The sequence below is a fragment of the Monodelphis domestica genome, chromosome 2, assembly GCF_027887165.1.
Source record: "Monodelphis domestica isolate mMonDom1 chromosome 2, mMonDom1.pri, whole genome shotgun sequence".
Taxonomy (NCBI): Eukaryota; Metazoa; Chordata; class Mammalia; order Didelphimorphia; family Didelphidae; genus Monodelphis; species Monodelphis domestica.
In genome coordinates, this window is record NC_077228.1 from 446,490,502 (window position 1) to 446,502,007 (window position 11,506).

General features: G+C 35.9%; 1 long non-coding RNA gene across 1 annotated transcript; it reads left to right on the plus strand.

Annotated features, from left to right (window-relative positions):
* The first annotated feature begins 871 nt into the window (after window positions 1–871).
* LOC103098869 (uncharacterized) lies at window positions 872–8,261 on the plus strand. The gene is made up of 3 exons (XR_463150.2): window positions 872–4,955; window positions 6,857–7,030; window positions 8,175–8,261. It is a non-coding gene; the product is annotated as an uncharacterized LOC103098869 (long non-coding RNA).
* The last annotated feature ends 3,245 nt before the right edge of the window (window positions 8,262–11,506 follow it).

An 11,506-nucleotide genomic window follows, 5' to 3' on the forward strand; every position in this document is an offset into this window, starting at 1 on the left:
GGGTAACAGATTTTCAATCATACATTCCCCCTGAGACCCACAGAAGACTAGTCTCTCCAGTGGATCTTGTAAACATACTAACTTTGAAATTGCAATAATTTGAGGATAAGAGGAAAAGAGAACAAAACCAATAATTGCTAGGCGCATTGACAAAAAGCCAGTGAGGGGGTAGTCCCCTTTTGGCATAAGAATATACTTTCAAATTAAATGTTCAATCAACTTTCAGTTCAATCAACCACACCCAAAGTTCATTCTGGATCTTCTTGATGTAGTTTGTGGTCTGTGGAGGCATCTTCATGGTGCCTTCTAAGAAGAGTTCATTTTCTGGATTTAGAGAGGTAGCATGTTTCTTAACCTAAAATTACTCTCAAAAATAATTTAAAAATTGCAATTTAAAATACTACTAATAATACATTCCCCCCTGAAGAGGGTTTTGAAAAACAAAGGGATCACTTAGGGATGCATGGCTGAGTTGTGAGGTATATGAATCAGTTGACAAGAGAAATTAAAAAAAATATTTTAAAAAATCCAAATAAAAAAATAAGTTCTGGATGAAATATAGACTATCAAAGTTTTATGTGTAAAAATTCTAAGTAAAGGAAAAATAAATCCATAACAGGTCCTTGAATCAGGGCCAAATTAAAATGATTTAAGCAATTATGCATTTATCCAATCAGTAGCCAGGACTATATGTAACAGATTTTCAATCGTACAAAACAAATAGTTTTGGCAAGATGTAATAGTGGCTTGAATGCTGGAATTGGAGTGGGAAAAATCTAGATTTGAATCCTAACCCTGGGCAAGTCATTATTTCCTTTGACTATAAGTGTCCTTATCTGTGAAAAGGAGTTAATATTAATACCTACATGACAGAGTTATGAGACTTCAATGAGATAATATGCAAACCATAAAGCACTCTAAAAAAGTGAGATGTTAGAACTAGTGTAATATATTATTTTAAATGTAATATAGCATATTTTATATAGTACCTATGTACTGAAAAACTCAAGGAAAAGTCAAAGAGTGTGGAAGAACCCAAGATGTTCAATTGCCATAAGTCCCTCTAGGTTGGTGAGTCCCAGGAAAAAAGAGACGATGATAAAGTAATCTGCTCACTCAATCAGACAAATATAGAAAAGAGAGGCAAGAACAGAGAAGCAAAATCACCTAGTCAGTCAATTCACAGGTATGAGAAATGGCAGAAAAATTAAAGCAAATACATAAGTGTTTTAGTGCATATGACAAGAGCCTACGGTCAGGGAAGTGAGGGGAGTAAGACAAAGAAAATAAGGACCTCTGTATAACTGGCACTTTAGAGATAGAGTGGATGAAGGATTAGAAATAGCCCAGTCTACAAGTCAAGTAAGCAAGCATTTATTAAGCGCCTTTTATGTTCCAGAAAGAAATGGCATTAAAGATGCAAACATTAAACACCAGGCATATAAAGAAAGGCAGAATCAGCCCCTTCCTTCAAGGAACTCATATACTTACTGCAGGGAGAGAGAACATGCAAAGAACTTTGTATGAAGAAGAAAATATAGGAAAAATCACAGGTAATCTCAAAGGCACAGTGTTGAAGTGGATAGAGCACTATTTGAGGAATTGGGAAGATCTTTCTCAATTTGTAGAGGAATATCTACATCAGGGACAGCTGCTGTGTGATTCTTTCAGGGTAGCTTCCTTTGAATCAGGATGGTGTCGTTACCAGAAAAGTGGGCTTTGAGTTAGGAAGATAAGGGTTCCTTTCCTGTCCCAGACACTTGTTAGGAGTGTGACCCTGGGCAAATCTCTTAATCCTGTAAAAATGGACTTGAATCCAGGACTTCAATCCCCAGAATTCCTTGCTCCACTTCCCCAGAATGCTTTGTAATATCACTAAATTCTCACCTGGGCCGAGATCAGGGAAGGGGTATTTAACCTGATTGGAAAGGCTTTTTCGGCTCTTTCCTGTTTCCGCTTGCAAGCAGACAAGGCTCTTTTCATAATGTAGGTGAGGTTGTCTAGGCCCCTGGGCCTAGACACGTGCTTTCTTATCCTGAATTTTCTTTAATCCTTAATCTTCAATAAACCTCTAAAAATATAATACTCCTTGCAGAGAGAAACTAATTTCTATCTGCCTCAGTATCCCCTAAATTTTAATCTTTACAACCCGGCTTGCCTCAGTTCCTCATCTGTAAAATGGGGACACACTGGAGAAGGAAACTTGTGAACAAAAATCCATGGGACTACATAGAAATTAACAATACAAAATGACTCATCAACAACAATAAACCTCAGAAGGAAGCCATTAGTGGGATTAGAAAAGGCTTCCTGAAGAAGGTACAATTTCAGCTGAACTACAAACTACAAAGGAAGACTATGATAGGAAAAGAGAAAGAGATGTAGCATTATATGTGACAAATCACATTAAGTTATAGGATAAAACTTTTTCTAAGCTAATAAAAACAGAATATTTCTCTGTGGTTCAAAAGTTAATACTTTAAATGATTAAAATGTGATACCTAAACTATAGGCTACCTAATCCAGACAATGAGACCATGCTAGAAATATTAAATAAGAGAAGGAAAGCTGAAAAATTAGGCTAAATTAGAATATAAAAAACTTATTCTTTTTTAGTCCTTTATGATCATTCACATTTCCCTTTTGATGTTACCCTTGATTCCTATGTTTGCATTTCAAAGTTTCTGCACAGAAAAATCCTTAGAAGTTCTATATTTCATTAAAAGTCCGTTCCTCCTCCCTCCCCATCCCCGAAGCATTATATTCAATTTTTCAAGGTAAAATATTTATTTTTGTCTTTTTTTGATTGAAATTTTTTATTTAATTAATTAATTTGAAATATTTTTCCATGGTTACATGATTTATGTTCTTTCCCTCCTCTCCCACTCTCCACCCTGTAGCTAATGCACAATTCCACTGGGTTTTACATGTGTCATTGATCAAGACCTATTTCCATATTATTGATAATTGCACTAGGGTGATCGTTTAGGGTCTACATCCCTAACCATATCCTCATCAACCCATGTGATCAAGTAGTTGTTTTTCTTCAATGTTTCTGCTCCCACACAGTTCTCCCTCTGAATGTGGATAGTGTTCTTTCTCATAAGTGGGTAAAATATTCTTAACTATAAGCCCCTACATTTTCCCTCTTGAAATATAACATTGTCAGTTCTCCACCTCTTTATTGGAACCTTCAGTTGTCCATACATAGATGAATGGGTTTTAATTGTATGATGTATGGTATTCAATGAAGTCCTACTCTGATAGCTCATCATGCATGAATGTAACCGAGTATTCTAAAAGGTTATATATAGCAGTGGAGAACTAGCTCTGGCAATGCCTGTTTTACTGAAAAGTCTTTAAGCGTGGTTTTAGCAATAGATTATATGGTTCCTAAGCACAGAGAGGTTCACCTCCATTTGATTGGCCATGGCAACCCATGAAGGCAAGAATACAAAATGACTCTGAATCCTGTGTGGCTTCTATAATGACAGAGAAAGTGATAGAAAATGGGTCAGAGGCTCTTAAGAATTACAATTTTTAGACTGTTTTTGAAGCTAAATTAACTGTTAGTATTCTAAATACAAGATCCTTATCTAACTACCAACAAATCAACATGGAGAAAGAGGACCATATAAATGATATTGCCAATAAAAATGAAACCAGAAGATGAAAGGAAACTGCCTTTAAATTTAAGATTGGGTCTCCATGGAAAGATAAATAAAAATATTGACCCAACTGGTTTTTTCATATTTCCAAAAACTATAAGAAACATAATTTCATGGGTAACTGTCATCTCATTTTATAGTCCTGATGAGCACAGGCAAAATGATTGTCATGAAGATTATTGCAGCTCATGTATTGTTTATTTTATTGCCTAAGCAGGTAGAAATGTCCTAAGTAGGGCCTTCCAATTGAACATATATCCTGATTCTGGTGACTTCAGTACAACGATGGGGATAATGGAAGATGATGAAGACAAGGATGAAAAATAAGATTGTAGATTATATAAAAGCCTCATGCTTAAATATCATGAATATTCTCTTCAAAAGGAGATCTGTCAAGTATTTGACATCATGAGAATGGAGTAACATCTCAGAAGGTGAAATAGACTGTATTTTAACTGACAGGAAATGAGTGATTACTAATAGGAGTTTTTTATGTATCATCTATGTGGAATTATACCATTGATTTGTTAGCACAAAGATCAAAATCAGTATCAAGTTGGAAGAAAGAAAAAAGATGAAAAGATTCAGCACATGGCTTAACTAGCTTGAAATCCAGTTATTTAAGCAAGCTAATGACATGAGAACATGGGGAATAGAAGAAGGAAAAGTCATTGACACCGATTATCATTATTTCTTTTGGAAGATGTAAAGCATTGTAAAGTGATAAGCACAAAGAAGAAGCCAAAATATCATAACCATCTTAGCCAGGAAGCTCTTGATGTCCTGGCTGTAGTGGGAAATGTTGGTTTAGAATCAAACTCAACAACAAAACCTTATTGAGGAAGATAATGAAAAATTATAAATAGCAGTACCTTATAAAACAACATGAAATATTGGAGGGAAAGATGAGTTTATAGTGGTCTCTGAATAAAATCTAATTTAATCAAAGTATCCTAAGAGCATTTAAAGATAGAACTGAAGGAATAGAACAAACATTTGAAATATGGGACAGATATATCAGCATTTGTATAATATCTTATTTTCTTAATCAATATTTAAACTTTAACTTCATTGTCCCTGATGTGCTTCAAAAGGAAATGAAAATGACATGAAAGAAAATGAAGATCAATGAAGAAAATGAAGGGCATCTGTACCAAATCAAGAAAATCTGTACTGGAGGAAACAAAATGTTGAAGGTGTTAAGTAGTTGATTCCCAAGTTGTCTGAAACAAGGGGAGAAATCTAATATTTGGAAAAATCACCAATATTATTACTGCCTAAAAAAAGGTAATCTATAGGAGATTGGTAATTACCAATATATGCCTATTTTCTAATTTCCATAAAATTTGTACAAGGCATATCTACATATGCCTCAAGGGTGTGTGTTTTGAAATGGCTCTGAACCCTGGGAGACTACATCTCCCAGAACCCTATACCCCAACTCCCTCAGATACATTCCACTTCCTTTGTGGGAGATGTCTGAGAAGATATAAAAAGAAGGGAGTATGGGGGTTTTGGGGTGCCTTGTGCAGAGGCTCCTTTTCTAGAGAAGAGCCTTGCCCTGGTTAAGAGCCTTTGGTCTCCGCATACCTGCGGGCAATCTAATTTTCTTTAGTTTTCTAAGCCTTTATTTTCCTGGCCCAATAAACCTACCTAGCTATCAATGAAGTCTGGCTCGATTTAATTAACCATCCCTAGCATAACTATAGCTTAAAAAAGAAAAGAAAAGTCTGGTCAATTTCCCTATCAGGCTACTAGAGCAAGGGGAGACCCCCCCCCCCTTCCTTTCTCTACCTTTTCCCTCCATTTTCTCCATCACAAAGACATCCTTGATGAAATTATGAGAAGAAAATAGGCAGGCTTTCACATTCTATAGTAGCCTCCTTGATTTTTAAAAATTATATTTTAAAATTTTGTATAGCAAAATGTAGCCTGAATGTAGACAAGCATATCAACCTGAAATTCTCTTTCATTAGTGTGTATTATTTCATTTTACCTTTACCACAAACCCTATGAAATAAATACTACAAATATTTTATAATACAAATATTTTTAATTTGAGTAAGTGGAGACTAAGAAATTAAATTATTTTCTCCCTGGTCACAATGATATATAGTGTTTGAAATGAGTCAAATGTAGATTTTCCTGATTCTAAGTCTCAGGATCTATCTACTATGCCATGGTGTTTCTAAGTATCAAAAAAATCCCTGCAAAACAGGAATCTGTGTGTTGATAAAACACATCTGTAGCTTTCATGGAAAATAGTACAAATTTCAAATGAAACAGGGATTATCTATAGATAGTGATGTCTTTGTGATGCTCCTAGGTGTGGATACCATTGCCTTGCATCAAGGCACAGAATACTACAGAGATTATTCAATAAGAGTAATATAAATTCAAAAAAGATTGACCAAATAATTCACACAAGAAAAAAAATGGATAAAGGAGCTTTCTAGAATATGATAAGTATTTGGTTAGACACTCCATTAAGTTGGATCATAAGCAAACATATCTTAGATAGATTTTATAGAAGGAAAATGAGCTGGCGTCCTGCTTCTGAGAGGAAGAGGGCTGGACTACGTATGAGAAACATAATGAAGTTTTCAGTTGTCCATAGACATAGTTGTCTCATAATTTTAATGTGCATCTCCTTCCAATGATTTTGTATGGTTATAAATCCATGGAAGACTATAATCTCTAAGGAATTAAAGTTGCAGGTGTTCCAAAAGGGCAATGAACTGTAATGTAAAAATTAAAATTAAATCTCAATAATACAAATATTATATTAATAAATTTATTAATGATCATTAGAAGTAAAGGAATAAAAAGGTAACAAAATAAAACCAACCACGTGCCCATGGCTAATCAGCCTCTTTAAAATCCCTTTTTACCACCATCACCATGCTGACAGGAAGACAAAGAAACCAGAGCTGGACCACCCACTGAATTTATCCCCATCTACAGGAAGTACATAATGACAGGAAGTCAGGGGGCAAATGTAGTTCTTTTTTTAAGGTAACAGATTTTCAATTATACACAATCATGATCTATGCACAAAAAATATTGTGAAAAATAATGATTCAGGAGATATCTGTTTGGAAAATGAAATGAACAAATTGAAGAATGAAAGCAAAGAATGAGAAGTATAGTCTTAAAACTGCATTGATATCTATCTATCTAATGTCAAGGAACTTGGAGGAAAGGTTTCAGAATATTGGTTGGACCACTATGGGAAGACTTGGCCAAGAGTTCTATGGAATGAGAAAACATGGATGATGTGATTTATACTCCTGGAAGGACTCCATACTAATGGGATCATGTGTTCTGTATCTCTTGAAAAACCAGAGATATAGGATGTGGAGGTAAGGTTTGAGGCATTTTTAGAATTCTTAGAAAAGGAAATGTCTTGGATCTATTGATTTGTTGTGGCCTCGAATATACCAAAAATTCAAAGAAATGCTTTGAAATGTAGATCATGGTATGATTAAATTCCACATTCTGGTAGAAGAAGGAAAGCCCCTCCTCTCATCCCCAAGCCATCATGTGGTTACTTTACTTTAGAAAAAAGCACTATGACAATGTGTCCATTAATTAGGGGGGTAAGGATAACAGGAGGGAATAGAAAAGTTAGAAATAATCCATTGAGAAATCCAGAGACTATTTAAAAGCACTTCATGGGAAATCCATGTGTACTTAAGAACAAGTACTAAAGCATAGATTCTGCTTAACTAATGAATAGAGAATCATTGTAGGAAAAAGGTAATTTTAAAAAATGAAAAGATTGCTCAAGTTGGAGAAATATCCCAGCCCTCAAAGTGTGGCAGGTCGGCTACAAACTGAAAATTAGGTCAATAGAAATCTAAGGAGCAAAAAAACCAAATCTAAATCTTTCATAAGGTAGAGACCAGAAAGATTATCAGTGCATCCAAAACCATATTTAGAAAATTTTCTGCTTAGGGCAAGTACCACCAACCAGTGCCTGGGTTATGTAACACACAACCCCTTGGTTGATAGGAGGAGAAAGAGACTCCAAGATGCTGATAGAAAGACATTGATGAAGAATTACTGAAGAGAGAGATGGAGAAAAACACAATTTGTGAAGGGAGCATAGAAAATCTTCTGCCTGCTAGCTTCCTATTTTAATCAACCAGAAAGCATTAATTAAGCACTTACTATGTACCAGGCATAAAATACTTTTTTCTAAGCATTAGAGATGCAAAGAAGGGCAAAAACCCATTTTTATCTTGTATGGTCTCACATTCTAATGGGAACACACACACATTTATACATAGGTAAAGGGCAGTCTAAGAGGGAGAAGACAATAGGAGTAAGAGGGAACAGGAAATGTTTTAACTAATATTTTTGCTAATTCAGTACTAAATTCTATTATCTCTGTATTTTTATGTTTTCTAAATTAGCATCCGATTCCTTCAGTGTTATTGGGGCTGGGGGAAGAGCAGAACTCTGGTCATTCTGCCCTAGTTTTGACTCTGCTTCTCTTTTCAGGTTCCAGACGATTGGCACATCACATCAGTGTCATAGAAGATTCTCTAATAAATGTAGACCTAAAATAAAAATCTGCATCATACGTCTAATGCTTCTTTCTATTACTTTATTTTTGCAAGTTAACAGACCCCACAAACTCAGGAAACCATTATGAATTATTTGCAAGTGGTGATGTAATAATTATTCCATAAATTTGGAAACTGGGCTTAATTAGCAGAATTGAAAATCTCTCCAAAAAACATTGCATCAGGGGAGAAAGAACTGTGATCCGCCAAGCAATCAGTAAAATGTCTCTGAGGGAAAGTCTTACGTCTTGTGTAAAAGCAGCAAATGGCAATTTACATTTCTATTTTAAATGATCAAATGTACTAAGTAAATGTCCATAAAATCAAGAAATTTAATTTTACTGATTGGTCTTCATAGTCATTAGAATGAGTTACACTGAGATCAGCATAATCTGAATGGTTAATTTTCGGTTCTATGATATTGAAGAGAGAGGAAGAAGAATATAATTTCAGTACAAGGAGGACAGTCAATGCAATCTGCCAAATGGTCACTAGGCATCCAAATGGAAAAAGCCTGAAAAAAAAATGGGCAAATGTGTGAATAACATCAGGATTGCCAAGTAAGTCCAAAGGAAATTGTCTGAATCCTCCTCAGCAAGTTCTAGATGCAGTGTGGGACATGCGAACAATAACAATAACGTTTATAGGATGCTTTGAAGTTTGCAAAAGACTTTGCAAATATTATGTCACTTGACCCTCACAACAACCCTGTGAAGTAGGTGCTATTATCATCTCCATTTTACAGAGGAGGACACTACAGCCAGTTGAGACATACTAAGATGAAGTGACTTTGCCCAGGCTCTAAAATATATAACTAAATTTGAATTCACATCCTCATGATTCCTGGTCCAGGGTTCTATCCACTGAGCCATCTACCTAGCAAGAGCACTGGATTTGGTATCAGAGGACCCAGATTTAAATCTTTGATCTGTTTACTTTAGTACTGGTCCACATTCAGCTCATTATGATTTGGAACTGACCCCTGCATTCTTTTTTTTTTTTTTGAAACCCTTACCTTCCATCTTGGAGTCAATACTGTGTATTGGTTCCAAGGCTGAAGAGTGGTAAGGGCTAGGCAATGGGGGTCAAGTGACTTGCCCAGGGTCACACAGCTGGGAAGTGTCTGAGGCCAGATTTGAACCTAGGACCTCCTATCTCTAGGCCTGGCTCTCAATCCACCGAGCTACCCAGCTGCCCCCTTAACCCCTGCATTCTTGAAAGCAATATCTATAGAGTACTGGCTCAGACAAATCTTACTAGGCTGAAAAGCATTTGAGTCTTTATTGCATAGCTGCCCAAGCACCAGACTAGCTAAATTAGGAGAGTTTTATCAACAGGTTTACCATAGGTTGGCAATTGATTTTTATTATTTATTATTTATATTTATAAAAAATATATATTTATTATTGTTATTATTTTTGCCTTATATATTCTTAAAGACCATACACTAAATTAAAAAAAAGGTTTCTATTGTTCAGTGGCAGTGAAGTGAACACATTTGATGAAAAACTTAGAGATTATATTTTTTTAATTTTTTAAACCCTTACCTTCCATCTTGGAATCAATACTGTGCATTGGTTCCAAGGCAGAAGAGTGGGAATGGCTAGACAATGGGGGTCAAGTGACTCACCCAGGGTCACACAGCTGGGAAATGTCTTGAGGTCATATTTGAACCAAGGACTTCCCCATCTGTAGATCTGGCTCTCAATCTGCTGAGCTACCTAGCTGCCCCCTCCCCCCAACTTAAAGATTCATAAGTACCAGCTTTATGGGTGGTTGAGAAAACCAAGAGATCATAAAGGTATGTAACATATATACAGCACTTTGTAAATCTTCAAGTGTTCCATAAATGTTAATTTGTTAATTAATTAATTTTAGCATATAGTAATAAATAATTAAAAGTAAATTAATTAAAAATGTTAATTAATGTTAATCCAGTAATGATGCAGATGCCTTATCCTTGTCCTGGCTCTGGAAACAGAGGGTTTGGGTGGAAAATCTACCTCTTGGTAGCACAGTAGGCCCTTGGCAAGTCCCCACATGTTAGCTTCCTCATCTGTAAGATGAGGGAATTAGGTCGGACTAGTTTCTGAAGTCCTTCCAGTTCTAGACCTCTGAACCTCTTCATTCCTACCTAACCTGTTTGAGCTACAGTCCTGACTCTTCTGGTCTGTCTCTATAATGATCCCAGAAACCTCTTAACCATGGAATTAACTCTACCTCTGCATTTTAAGTACTTTTTTGTTCCCTTGTGTGTAGCCTTTCCCTCTCTTTGGGTGGTTCTTCCCATCATCTCCATTTTAAGAAGGAAGCCCAGGCAGGGTGTCCTTCCTTCTTCTCCTAGATTTTCTCTATCACCTGTGGGTACCTTCATCTCTCCACTCCTCCACCCCTTTTCTGTTTCCCTTTTAGCTGTTGTCTCCTGAGTTTCTTAAGGGCAGGGACCAATTTTTCTTTCCATTTAGATATGTATTCCCAGAGCTTGGCAGGGTGGGTAGCACATAGTCAGCACTTAACTGCCTGCCTGGGACTTTGTTGTGTTGGGTGCTTTGTGAACTCTAATTTCCATCTCTCTCTCTCTCTTTTTTTTTTTATCACACAGATATTTCTATTAAAACTATATTTGCCATTATGACATTTTACCTGTTAAGGGGAAAGAAAATCTGGATAAAGTCCCAATGATGACTATATTCAACTAATTTGATTCCTTGGGTAAATTATCAATAGAGTCAATCAATAAAATAAATTAAATTTAAAAACATGCAAAAAGGCAGCAAGGTAGTCTTATGGATAGTCAGGCACAGAGACGGGAAGTTCTGGGTTCAAATTTGACCCTAGACACTTTCCTACCTGTGTAACCCTGGGCAAGTCACTTAACCCTAATTGCCTAACCTTACCTTTCTTCTACGTTGAAATTGATACTTAGTATTGATTCTAAGACAGAGGGTAAGGGCTTGAAACACACGCACACATATCACCATCAAATAGATTATTGGATGAATTCACTGGGATTTTTTTTTTTTTAGATTGAACTGAATAGTTATTTGACTGACAACTTGTCAGAACTAGTTATATTAGTCAAAACAACCCAACAGTCAGACAAGTTGTTTCTATAAACATAGCCTTAATCTTTGGGAAAAGTCCTTGCTTGCAACATAGGAGCATTTGGTTACTAATAATGATAACAGCCCAATATCAGGGTTCAGTCAGGGTAAGGTATTAACCAGTGGTCAAACATTGTGAAGGACACCAATGAATAAATAGTTT